Source organism: Dysidea avara, chromosome 7, assembly GCF_963678975.1.
Source record: "Dysidea avara chromosome 7, odDysAvar1.4, whole genome shotgun sequence".
Classification (NCBI taxonomy): domain Eukaryota; kingdom Metazoa; phylum Porifera; class Demospongiae; order Dictyoceratida; family Dysideidae; genus Dysidea; species Dysidea avara.
The window spans coordinates 27,139,470-27,154,103 of NC_089278.1; the positions used below are offsets into that span (position 1 = coordinate 27,139,470).

General features: G+C 38.4%; 2 long non-coding RNA genes across 2 annotated transcripts; both read left to right on the forward strand.

Annotated features, from left to right (window-relative positions):
• The first annotated feature begins 3,833 nt into the window (after window positions 1-3,833).
• LOC136262399 (uncharacterized) lies at window positions 3,834-9,263 on the forward strand. The gene is made up of 4 exons (XR_010704190.1): window positions 3,834-5,801; window positions 6,043-6,081; window positions 7,890-7,938; window positions 9,081-9,263. It is a non-coding gene; the product is annotated as an uncharacterized lncRNA (long non-coding RNA).
• A 2,833-nt stretch (window positions 9,264-12,096) lies between these two features.
• LOC136262398 (uncharacterized) lies at window positions 12,097-13,222 on the forward strand. Its single transcript, XR_010704189.1, has 2 exons — window positions 12,097-12,796; window positions 12,843-13,222. It is a non-coding gene; the product is annotated as an uncharacterized lncRNA (long non-coding RNA).
• The last annotated feature ends 1,412 nt before the right edge of the window (window positions 13,223-14,634 follow it).

Here is a 14,634-nt window from a genome sequence, read left to right on the forward strand (position 1 = left end):
AGAGTGGAAACAAAGAAACACCCAACCATATACGTAATCCAATAACAAATTCAGGCCCAGGGATAGCCAAACCCAGACTGACTCGAGGAATAGCTTTGAGCCAGCCACTACTTGTGCCAGAAGGGTGTGACAAAGCAGTCAAACGAGCTTGATCGCGAACGCCAAAGGATGCAAATAAGTCATCAAATAAATGTTTGTCTAATGTAGCTTGCAGGTCCTTCTGAGAGGCTGAGAAAAGCAAATGACCACCGGAAATACCTGATTCAGAAAGTAAGGTAGCAGCATCCTTCTCATTAGGGAAACTGAGCTGATTAATATCAACAGAAAGAAGGGTGGAGGCTAATTCACGAACACTGTTACATGAACCCAAAAATACAGGTGAAGCAGAAAAAGCAGATTCACGTAACCCCAGGCCTCCTAATCGAAAAGGCAAAGATGCCTGTCTCCAAGAAGTGTCGAATAGACTGCACTGCATAATTCTACCAAGGCAGGAATGAAGATTATGATCAAATTGAAGAAGAAAGGGTTTCAGGATGGTGAAAGGCACAGTGCGAAGGAGGTGAATAATTTTACAACTACTGAGGCAACTACGTAAGGCCCCTATTTGGTGATTATTAGTTTCTCATCCACCGCCCGCATCCTTCTTAAGCTACCGCATGGTAAGCTACCGCATGGTAAGCTACCGCATGGTAAGCCATTATTTACTCTGCGCATGCTCAGAAGAACACGTGATACCAAACTCTGTTGTTTTCCTTAGCAAATTGCTGCAGTGCCAATTGCAATCGTGCTCTATCGACTTCATCAAAGCAGGCCGCGTTTCAGCTGACTGTCTAAAAACAGTTGGCGATCACGAAAAGTAGAATCAGCTGGTGAAGGAAATGTTTGTAGTAAGAAAGAAAGACAATTTGGACAAGGTCTGTACATCAGAGTGTTAATATTATAAAATAATGGCATAATGGTAATACCCTCCCGCCCGCATCATAATAATTAGAAAGGCTGGATGAGAAACTAATAATCACCGAATAGGGGCCTAAAAGATGGAGCTCTACCTGAGGGTCATCTAACAGAGAAAGTTTCTCCTGAGTTAATTTCTTCTGAGCCGGTAGAGTTGATGAGAGACATTAAAAAGGTCACAGATCGATTCCTTGTGAAAACGTATTCACGAAGAAATTACATACGAGGCGCTTAAAATACGTGTGGGTACAGTCTATTTCCACCCGGTTCGCACATTATTATTCAGATACGTAACTGAAAGTTATTACTGTTATTATCAGATTCTATCTACATCACATGGGAAGCGTATTTCACAATACTTACAATTACTGACAAGTTGAACGAAAGTCACTATGATAGCTGGACCCTCGAGCTGGTGATACGCTTGGCAACCGTATGTTTAGTCGTCAAGTTGAAGTATACTGAACTACTTGCTATGTCTACTCATAAGAAAAGAACTCAGTTTAGTAACTTTACACCCGAACAAAGGGCGGAACTACAAGCTGCTTTTGATGGAGGATTAACTAGCGTCTGTGCCAAAAACAGTGAGCCATCGAGGAGTTGGGTAGAAAGATAGACTGCAGCATCGAAGTAGTGAAGGTTTGCCACTTATAAAGCTACCCGGTACCTATATAAGTATATGTCACTAATCTAAAAGTGGGTCAAGCATGCGCTACTGAATTCAGTTGTATAGCTATATACCATGCAGGTAGCCAGCTATGATAGACCCCAAATCATAAGCTAGAATATAGCAATGCAAGCCCCCTGAGCTATGCATCACCGACACATCTCAACTAGCTGTAAAGGTGGATTAGTGTGGGCCTACACTCGGGACTGCAAGGATGCCCTGAACGGCTTTGAATTATTGTTGAGGTCTTTCATAGATGAATAGCCCTGATGATTAATTTTTATCAGCCCTCACGCCCTGTGATAGGCCAGACCACTTTTCCACTTTGCATAACTTTATTGTAATACCCACTGGCGTGCTCGCTGGCATGCTAGGGATAGAGTGACCCTGCAACTGCAGCCAAACTGATGGTCAAAAGTACACTGTCACAGATCAATTATTGGTAACCACAGGTCACAATAAAACGTCATTCGCTCAAGACTTCAACCGCACTCACATTTTCACACTGTGCCAAAAAAACCCATACTAAAACTGTAAATAGTCTAATTTTCCCCACCAGGGTTGGGTAAAGTGAAGATTTGTAAAACCTGTGTATTATATGGATATGACAGGATCTACATAATATGTGACCGTCTCAGCAAAAACCCGACTTGTTCACACAATTAAAAAAATATTTTTTATTCACTCAGCAATATCAGCAGTGTTCAAGGAATGGACCACCAAAGTTTCAGCCTTCTGTGGTGTGTAGTTTTGGAATTATAGCGCTAGACAGTAGGAAGAGCAAGATAATCGATTTGTACAGCAACTATACTGAAAATAAACTACAGGCGCTTACATTCGCAGCCATAACTTCTGTTTGGATTGGTCTACAACATTGCAATTTGGCTTAACACGTTCACCATGGATCAGCACATCAGCCAAGGTAAAGTATTAGCCCTGTAGATACTTGCGCAAATGGATATGAAGGTGGTTTCGTAGAAGAAATGATGACAATCTTGTTTACGTTTACTGCATCGTAAACAAACGCACGTGACACGCATACCGTTGGAGCTAGGGAAACGAAACAAAGCTTTTCGAACTCTTCATGAACAGGCGAATAAGATGGTATATAGTTTTAATTGATTTGAGTCTTCCTTCTTCAAGTACTGGCTCGATAAAAACTTGCGTAGTTTTTTTTTGTAGCAAGCGTAATTTTACGAATTATTTTTAAATTTCAATTTTCTCAATACGCATGCTTGTGCGAACAAGTCGGGTTTTTACTGAGACGGTCACATATACTGATTGTGATGGTGTCTTGATTTTTAGGGTCACTGTATGATACTTTTAGACCATTAAGACAGTCCAGTGTTGTAGGCCGGGTGTCCTATTTTAAGTGGGGTCGATTTACACTACAAAATTCTCCCTATTATTTGCCTCAGGAGTCACCAACTAAAAATCCAGGATCAATGATTTATCCTGTAAATTACCTAGGCAATTATTTCTCTGACTTCGTATGATAAAAAATCCTTACTAGTTGTATAATTGTGGGAATCAATTGATGTCAATGCTTGATAGTGAAATGGTAGTCCGGGACCACTCTAGTGAGTACGGAGAGTGTTTATCTCAAGCATGTTATGTGAACACTTGGTATCAAAGTTATTGTGTTGGCTGTATTATTGGACCAGCTATTCAGTGGCGTGGCCAGCACAATAGCTGATACCCAGTGTTCACAGTTAGATGTTTGGACCTCTCTCTAAAGACAAAGAGTATTAGACTCTTTGGTATAGTCAGTTGGTGTCATAGGCAAACACTGTACATTGGTGAATCTGCGAAATGTGCCATTAAAGTCTTTAAATGTTATCTTACCTGTAACTTGCAGTGTTGAAGTCGATCATGACAAAATTCAATTAAGGGTTTCAATTTTTGTCCTTAACAGCGGTCAAAACTGTTGACCAAGAGTTTGATCAAGGTCCCAGATCAACCGCCTGTGTGCCACCACCTTGTATACTAATGATCAGGTACCACGATACAAAAATGAACCAAAAGACAATGAATTAAAGCACCAGCTGACAAACATATCAAAGTTACAATACAACATAGCTAGCTTATTTCCTAGATTTGGAAGAAACAAATTGACTGATACTTTGCTATGCTAATACTTATATACATTTTATTTGATGAGCATTGATCTTTCCCAGGGCAGGTACAGCCACTCAATAAATCTATATAATACTTGAATCTATCCTACCTCCTGGCAGATAATCAGCAAGTCTCAAAAAAAATTAATTGTCTAACCATCTGTTGGCAGTAGTACTAGTCCACGTGACTTGATGCAATGTATTTAATATGTGATGCTTGAGACTATTTATTGTACAAAACATTGATGAAGAGGTTCCATAAGGTTCGATAGATATTTGAGTTTTACTGTGTTTGTACCATAAACTTTTGTGACAGAGAAGAGCACTGTTGTATAGAACTGAGCATTCCAAAATAACAACATGTGTTAGTCACCAACATACTGCTAACAGTCTTGTTTATTAAACAACCACATCCATGGTGGATATATTCCTACAGAGAGGTAGAAAATCAATTTCTATAGAATGTACATTGTAACGCTAAGGACCTTATGCAATTACATCACCAGTTATGTGGGCTCGTCCTACACTGCCTAATTATTGTGCCTGCCCTGGAAATAATTAAATAATGCTACTAGTAATTCACCCACCAACACTTAGTAATGTTATTTGCATGTAGTACAGTACTGCACTTTGGTGCTATTTGAGGGTGCAATACTAATCATTGGAATAAATAAAATTGACCACTTGAAATTGAGGAAACCTGCATAAAAAACTCACTTAGCAGCCACCTCTTTAATATGACCTTGTTATAGTGGCCATTTTAGAAGGTCCCAAATAGACCTCATTAATAAGACCACCTCATTATATAGTGAGGCCAAACTTTTGGTGGCTTATTTATGAGACTACACTGTATTCCCTGGTAACACCAAGTCCCAATTAGTATGTTGCTGTTTCCCCTATTTAACAGCACACAATTTCCCAACAGCACCTGAGCATCTATGTTCCACTCTGAAAGCATGTACCTCTGATGTACATAGAGTTGTAAGCACACTTTTGTACTTGCAAGCTACCTAACAGCTTTGTAGTACTAAACAGTTGAATATGCATCCAAATTAAGCCTGTAATTGACTTTTTAATGGTAACACACCTGTAGTGTGTGCGTATACTGTATGTGTGTAAAATACAGCTAATTAAAAGGCTACACATGATAGCTAGCCGCAGTACTGTTATAGTTTCCTTTTAACAATAAACTTAATCTGATACACTGTATAATAGGAAATTGATGATAAATGTGTGAAATGACTGATGATCTTAAGAGCATTTCCAAGTACATAGTTGAGAGTGGCAATTAATTTCCAAGGTGGGTGTGGTACATGATCTGTTATTATAGTAACTGTGGTCTGGACATGTGGATCATTAGGATAAACATAGAGGAAAAACTTCATGTACAATGCATATTTTGCACTTAACGTGCAGTGTATATTGTAGGAGGTATGTGCAATTATGTACACTGTACTCTGATGATAATTATGCCCACATGCATTTTATTGTTACACATTGATGTCTTTTAAAAGTAATGCCACATTTCACTATCAAGGCTTAAATCAACGAACACTTGTTAAGGTGAGTATAGAGCCATGCATTTGTACACTGGCAATGGTGGTATATTATGTATAAGGAGATTCATACAAACATGTGACACGATAATTGTTGGCTGGACAGTCACTGAAGAAATTTGTGAACATGAAGTAAACATAATTTGCACTTTATTGAAACTCTCGATAACGAATATTAAGACTGCTTATTACTTTCATGATGTCTACATTAATTTTACTGATTTGATACTATTGTGAATAATGCATTCTAAACAATGGCTATTCTTGTGACAAATAAGTTATTATTGATGTTTCGTACATTCACATCTGAATGTGTACAGTTATTGATTCTTGAAATGTGACTATGCATAGATATATACCCAGTTTGAGGGTACTGTACTTACATGTTTTCATAATGTGTAAACTGTAGTAGCGCAGGAAATCCTGAATATGTGGTGTAATCAATATGGCTGTACCTTGATTTTTGAACATTGATTAGAGCAAGAATCCACATCAGAGAGGCTTTTGGTTAGAGTTTTGTGTTCAAATAATCATGTATGCACTACGTATGTGTCCAATTAATCATACATGCATTACATATTACAGTACCCACTTACTTATACAATGAACGATTTGCTTTATATGTGGCCTCCTCCTTTAATAAGAGTCAAGGAGCTATAGCCTCATATACGTAGAGTGAAATATATTGTGTTGATACATACATTCTCTGTACCTGTTGCTTGTTATAAAGTGATTTTATGTTTTATAGAAAAGGCTGCTATAAAAGAAAATATGTTGGAGTGAATAAGTGAGTCCCATGCCTGTATTTCAATTCACACTACTATGGTATGGAGGGAAACTTTGGCAGAGGTACGATTTGTAAAGGGACATGGGCTTTGCTAACAGTTTGCCAAATTTTTATTCTGCCAACTGTGATATTTTGCTTCATTCGCCAAATTTTCCCTGGTGTGCCATGTCTGGCGTATGCTATATTCAAGACTACATATGCAGCAATTACAGTAGCTACCCATTCTCTAATATTGAATATGGTAGTACTTGTGCTTTGTCTGGACTCCAAGGTTCAAGGATACCGCGTGTGTACTACTTAGCTCAGCGATCAATGGCACTGGTTTGATAGCCTAGTGGTCCTTGGCCCTGGTGATGCAGAGTGGACTGCTTGGTTAGATCAGCAGTAGGGTATACACACTTAAAATTAATCTTGGTTACATGCTAGTAAGCAAGCCACAAAGAGCAGCTGTTTTCATTGTGAGCAAAATAAATTGGATGGGGAAAATAAAAATTTTATGGTCATTTGCTGATTTTATACAATTTTTGCTGGCGCAAAAGTTTCCCTCCATACGGTAGTCTCACATTTTGAGGAGGGTCATGCTTATGTATGTTAAGTTGGTTACATGGTAAAAACTGCAGCAGCAATTTATTTTAATTCCTAATCACTTAATTTATGGGTACTATACCATGACATTGCAGATACTGTACGCAAGGAAATTTTGACGTAAGAAAAAAAATTTGACGAATTCAGACTTTAGCAGATTTGATGAATAAAATGTTGACGAAAATCAAGAAATTATAGGCAAAACCTGCACTTTTAAGGGTGCTTATAAACAATTGACGAATTAAACCGATTCGTCAAATTCATCAAAATTTTTGACATCAAAATTTCCTTGCGTACGGTAGGCTTAGCCTTCTCCACATGCCCTCTAGGTAAGAAATACATATTGCTTCTCTGAAGCCTTTCCTGCAAGTGCATGGACATGCAGTTATAATATACACTAGTTTTTATATTCAATAGCTCTCCTAGTTTCTTCAATATGATTATGTGCTTGTTTATCTTATGTGCAATTCATGTGCTAGCTGCTCTCCTACTTTAATCAGTAGTCTTGCATGGCCCGACCACTCTTTTTTCTGTGTCATTGGATAGGGAGAAAATAGGGTTCAAATCCCATGCACACTTGTCTTGACTCTACCTCAATAATTGGGTGGTGTTAACCAAACAAACGTGATACGTTTTCAAATAGTAGCTATATTTGCATCCATAAATTACAAACATGTATTTACAAATCATCGATGTCTACAGCTGCCTTGGAGTCTACCATAGATCAAATCAACTATTAGTCATTCAGGACCTTGTGACATGTCAAGATGAGCATGGTGTTCCAGACCTTTTTTCTCAATAAAACCCGATGACAAAGAGAAAAAAAGCTGTCTGGCCACACAAGACTATTCAATCAGCCCTGTACCTATACACCTATTAATGTATTGCCTTACCATCCCCCTGAGGATATATGGGGCTATTGGTGGGGATTTGACTCACGTTAAAGTCATAGCTTGGCAAACCTAACATGTCAAATCCCCACCATAAGCCCCAGTTACAATACAGGGATTTGATGTCATACATATTGTAGCAGCAAAAAACATTTGGGTGCTTAAATGGTTTAATAAACAGTTGTATAATGCCTCATGGTGGGGTAACAATTATGTGTCATACAGTATCCCTGTAAAGCCCCACCTATGGGAGTAGGTGGGGCAATATATTGACTGGTACATTATACATTATACAGAATTTTGCATTACGTCATGTTGTGGTACAATTGTTAGGTAGATTGGAGCAGAATTCGGCTTTATCAACAGTCACACGTGTACACAAGTAAGTCCTGTCTTGTTTTAGGTATCTGGTGACCTTTAATTTTGTTCAACTGGGCACTATTTTTCTTAGACTGCATGACCTTTTAAAATAATTTAAAACAGTCAAAATGTATCTGCCAGTCATCTCCCTTATACTAATGTTTCTATAGCACATATCTGTGTACATCCTTTACGAAAATGTGAGTGGCCATAATTGCATGGCTAGATATGTATCTAGGCAACAGTTGCCAGACATTATCATGAAGGGACTGCAACTTCTGGCTGTATAGATTTTAATGTGTGTATAAAGCCGTTTAGTAATTAATTTAGTATAGTTACATGGAAAATTTGGCTAGGAATTAATATTGACATTTTCTCTTACATCATCAAATTTTAAATCTGCCAAATAGCTGGTGTATTAAACCCAATTTCAGGAGTGACATTAGCATGCATTTCTGTCAGTGGCAGAATGCATTGTTCTTGGAAGTACTTAAAGAAAAACAGAGAATATTATAGGTTGCCATCTAAATTTTGGATTACTGAACAATTTACTGCTAGCATATTGAATCAGCAAACCTAAGGAAAATTAAGTTTGACACCAGATATGTGGAGAAATTCAAGGGCCAGGGGAGACCTGTATCTATTCTGACAAAGATGGAGTTAATATTACAAGATATGCTATAGAGGATGGTCCCATACTGCAGCCAGTCCAGTAGTGTAATATGTTAGGATTTTTGTGCCAACAGTATTTTCAAGGTGCTTTGCAAATTCTCCTACTGATGCATCCCATAATATATATATCTACTGTATTTTTGTAGTCATGGTAACAGTGTGTTTCTAGTCATGGTAACGGTTGGATGTACATATCACTTGAGTTGCCATGACTATCACTTGAGCTGCCATGACTATCACTTGAGCTTTCACACCACAGAAATTCCTATGGTATACAGTAGCTAGTGTATGCAGTTAGTGCAAACACCTGCGTACAAGAGGTTCCATGAATTCAAAATTGATAGGCATATTGGTCAATTTTCCAAAATACATAACCCATCAAATTTCTGCCATTACAGTATTACAGTATAATACAGTATAGTAAGTACTCTGTATGAATATACTTTCACGTCTGCTATAATATGTGTACTTATGCTCTTGCTCCATGTGTAGGTATGTGCCTGTGATGACGCTTAACTTATTTCATAGTGAAAGAAGTAGAAGAGACAATGCATCCAACATTGTGTAATAGTTTGTATGGCAATGTACTTACTGTTAAGTGTGGTTTTCACATACTGATGACATTCTTGTTGTTTAAAAAGTCTGGATATAAGAAGTGTTGTGGTAAATAATACCAAGAGCTAATACAAGTAGGGGAGTAGAATTCTGTACTTATATAGTATGGACCTTACAGACGATCAGCATGCGTAATTCTGAAACAACATTATATAGCCTGTTTAGATGTGGAACTACTGGGTTATATACATCCACAATAGAGCAATCCACACAATCTTATAAAGAGACCTGTCACTATCAATATCTGTTTTGGCTTCTTTTAAACATGCCTAGATTATATGTCACAAAGGGTCTGGGATTTTACATTCCACACAGTTTTAGCTACATGTTTCTGACTTCCTCCTCTATTTACTGACTTAGCCTCCTCACAGATCCATACAGAATGAAATTTCAAGAAGACAGAGCAAGTGGTCCAGAAATTTCAGCATATATATAGTATGAATTATTGCTCATACTAGGCATATGTAGTCGTATGTATTGTTAGGTTATATTACAGTTCTGTATTGTAGTTCCAAGACAGGGGCGTAGGGAGGGGGGATTCAGGAACCCCCCCTGTAAAATTTAGACTTCTGCAAGCAGGATTCTAACACACCATTTAGTGTGGCAGGACAAAATGAGTGAGCAATATAGTGTAATGGCACAGCACAACAATTGATAAAACTTACATTCATCTCTCAGGGAAGGATTTACAGAGGTAACATGAGCCCTCTTCAAAACTTGTTAAAAAGATCGATATACTCTAATAGAGCAGTCAGGTATATACTCTAATAGAGCAGTCAGGTATATACTCTAATAGAGCAGTCGGGTATACTCTAATAGAACATGCATGTAAATATCCATGTCCATATGAAGTTTTCAGACATTCCAACATTAAATGCAAAACTTAGCATGACCTTATATATACTGCTATAGCTTTGGTGTGCAGTGTTTAAAGATATAGAGCTCCAGTAATCATTTATCACTTGTGTTATGCAAAATGAATTCATGCTATGCATATTTGTATAGTTACAGACCTTCCAGGTTATCTAGCTAGTTCCAGCCCCCCTAGTACCATCCCAACCAATCTTTCCTCCACCCTCATGATCAGCAGGCCTGACTTGGTATTGGTTTCTAATGATTTGTTCGAATTGACAGTACCAACTAATACCCAGCAACATCTTCTTGCTGCTAGAGCTAGATAGGAAGATCGATATAGCTCCTTGTAATATGACCAGCTTTCTGGGTTAACTGTCAATCTTGTTCCCATTGAAATTGGTTGTTTAGGCCACTTTTTGTCAGAAACAATTGCTCAAATGGCTACTGCTTGTGAAGTGCCAAAGAAAATTGTAAGATCCTTGTTTGAGCAGGCAGCTCGCATTGCTGTGTCCTGTTCTTACAGAATTTTTAATTCTAGAGCCTCCCTGGACTGGGATCCTTTAGACCACCTTAGGTAAACTTTAAGTATTACACATAGATATATGTAGATTTTTTTTTGGTGTATTTTAATTTAATTTAATTTTAGTTAATGTAAGTCTTTCCAGGGCTCCTGAACTGATCCATCAGCACATGGTACCCTTGTGTCTAGGCCCCTGTATGCTTGTAATGTATATTTTGTCTTAATCATTAAGATGTTTATTATCTCTTGTTTTGATTGTCATTTGTATCAGTGGATTCATGGTTCCTATACCACAGTGAGATATAACCATCACTTACAGATTACTATATGTGTCTCTATGTGTTATGCTATCTGTTTCCACTAGGTGACTTTGTCTAGTACTACCTTCATCCCAGGGGTACTTAATGCATCATAATTAATGTACTTTTTGCATAAAATATAGCAATTTGCTGAGTTTTGCTTTATTAAAATATTGAAAAGCTCTCAGCGGCTGGGGGCTGCGCCCCCAGACCCCTGCTTCTAGTAACTCAATGCTGGTGCTGGAACCCCCTTCAAAAAATCCTGGCTACGCTCCTGAGTGACCTCACAATTTAACTCCTCTAGGTTTAAAACATCAGTCTACCACAAGTACAACAGCAATAACTGTAACAGCCACAACTAACCAGACAGTGCCATCACTCCAAGCAACTTTCGGGCCACCAGCGAGTGTCTGCTTAGTGTCAGGCTAGTCCATGCAGCTACTACCCCATTACCATACTAAAAATAATCCATATTATTTAATGTAACACGACTATTTACAGTAGTATTTGTATTTCAGATATATCACGCTTCCCATGTGATGCAGATAGAATCTGATAATAACAATAATAATTCCAGTTACGTATCTGGTAATAACGTGCGAACCGCCTGCTATTTCAGGTTGGTTGTCCACGTGAGCCAAATGCAAGAATATCACGTGAATAGAAATAACCAATGAAATTTCACGCCAGGCGGACGGCGCTAGTATAAATTGAAGGCTACTGATCTCATTGGCTACTTTCAAGCACGTGACTTTTAAACACTTCGTTTCTCTAGTCAACCAACCGGAAATACAGACGATTGCGCGATCTTTGCAACAAAAACCGTCAAGCGAAAACCGAAAACGTGATCCATTTGCTTTGAAAAGGTGCCGAATTACGTAACAAGCTCACGTTTCCATTGACTTCCTGTGTTGCATAGATTCCGCAATCGTCTGTAGACTGTAAGAAGCCCAATGCTACAATACAAAAATATCACGTTTTCGTTCTTTCCACCAGACCTGGTACAGCAGCAGCCAATTCGTGGCTATGTGGTAATCACCAATGGATGGGCAATAGCATACTAGAAGTACAACCTCATAGCCGGTCTACTTTCTGATATCGAAATAGAACGCCCCATCTGCTCGCCCACGCACGTCACGATATGGCGGGTACTGTGTAGTCTGGCGTAGCCGACCCTCGCGCTACGCGCGCGGGTCGGCTACGCCAGACTATACGCCGACTATATTGTCATAACCCCGCTACATTTTTGGTGCTGTGGTCAATGGCGGAACTCAAGAGACTGGTTTCATCTAGACGAGGATTCAGAGCACATCTCACAAAGCTACTGCAGAGTTTACCCGAGATTCTAATTAATGCACAGGAGCTTACTGACGATCAGTGTTGCCATGCTGTGAATAAAGTTCATAGTAGCGATTTCCAACCAACCAATTTTTCACACATATTTTTGCTACTTAAATTACACACCTTCAATAAAAGTTTCACAAGTTGCCGTTCCAGTTAATGGTAGTCAGTGCTTCGTACTTCGTAATGCACTTTACTGGATTAAAATCCATGCGGTATTTATTGAAATATGTCAAATCAAAGTTTGAGAAATAAAAATCCCCATAGGAATCCAATACAAACAATTGCGTACGTAATTCTAATTGGAAGAATACGGCACCGGTGATAGCCAAAGTTTCCAAGTGTTTCCTCGTGAATCTGTGGCAGAGGAGGACGAAGAAAGTGTTCCTGGGCAAACCGTATATGCTGATTTCGATTTCGCCGTGTGTTTTTTGATTGGAGGACGATTGACGTTGGATTACGACGAAAATATGGCCCTTTTAAAGGTAAATCGCCATCTAACACTGCTCAGAATTCAGCATTACAATCACCCTGGGCTTCAAGGCATCCCTCTGCATCGATGCAAGTATAGTTTGAAGGTGAGCACTTTGTTGTCTTGCACGGAATTACAATATGATGCTCAAGGTTGAGAATAATCTTTTCAAAAGTGGAGACTGGCATGTGATAACAACCTTACATGGCTTCACACTTACCTGATGTTATATTCTGGTGTATTTACTGCTGTTTTGATCCATTTTATAACAGCTTCAGTGATTGTAATTTTGGTCAGAAACTATATATAATTTCTCTTTGTAGTATAGTGATGTCATTGTGTCATATAATAATTATTATACTTAGTGCTTACAATGTGACAAACAAAGCTGAACAGTGTCCAAACAAACCTATTTAATAATAATATTGGTCTTACATTTTGTTATCTGATCGTCATGTTTCTGAAGTATTTGTTAATTGTGACTTGTGATGCCATTACTTACCATGTTATATTATTTCTGATTTTCTAGTTAGTTATCCTTGAAAATGCATTAGGTACCTGTGTATACTTAGCATTACACAATACACACAGTTTTATTTGTGAATCACTTGCTTTATTCTTTATTTATGTAATATTCTGAGTGGTCAGTCTACAAAGAAGTGGTCACTCTTGAGAGGTTTTTACCCAGCTCATATGCTGTTCTCCATAAAATAGTTATGTGGTGAAAATTTCATGTCATTATTAGTTTCCTATCTAGATTTATGATACTTTGAATATTGTGTTTGGTGCCATGCGATACATGTAAAAAGCATTGAAAATACTGTACACAAAAATCATCACACTGTCAACTTCTTTTGCTTATATCTTTTGATAGAAACCACCAATTGGGGTGGGGTTCGCACTAAAATGACCCTGAAAAATAGCACAATATTTGTCATACCAATGAATGCATGGAATGTTAATTATTTAATTTAGTTGGAAATCTCTATTCATAGATTTATGAACTTTTTGTCTTGTTTGTGAACCTGAAATAATCTATGAACTTTTTATGAACTTTTGGCTGGTTTGTGAACCTGAAATAATCTATGAACTTTTTTATGAACCTGGAGTAATCTGTGAACTTTTTATGAACTTTTGGCAATTTTAGGTGGTAACCTTTTTTTTTTTTTTTGCTCTTCAGTGCCCTACTAACCCAGAGATCCACCTATTTATAATGTGTAGGCTAGTTTTCGGAAAGTGACTATGGATTTATGAACTTTTTATGAACAAATTTATTTTTTCACATGAACATTTGGAGCAAATCATCTGGCAACACTGCTGACGATAACGTCGCAACCTTGAAGGATCTCCACGAGCAACTCCAGCGAAAACAAGAATTAATCTCAGGGTTAATGCGAAATACTGGAGGCTACAACAGACGAGGAGGAGATCGAAGCAGAGGTACTACAGACGGAAGAAATAAACTCTTCCATATCTACAGCCAAGGCGAAAATTACTCAACGCCTTAGGTCCACAATATCTACAACTACAGAAGTCCGCACGTCACGTGATCACACATCACCTCCATCTGCTATTCTACCACAAGTAACTCGCCTCCCCAAACTAGAATTACCACAGTTCAATGGCGATCCCCTAGTCTGGCAGACTTTTTGGGACTGTTTTGAGGCAGCAGTCCACAGTAACACTTCATTGACAGGCGTGCAAAAGCTCAGTTATCTTCGAGCACAGCTCCACGGTGATGCCGCCCGAGTTATTGCTGGTTTCCAGTTAACTAATGACAACTATGGACATTCCGTCACTCTGATCTGCTGAAGGACAGATTTGGACAAGTGTACAAACAAGTTGAAGCACACATGCAAGCCTTTGTTGACTTGACCAACCCGAGTAACTCTCTCTCCAGTTTGCGGCAATTCTATGACACCACTGAAGGGCACATTCGCAGCT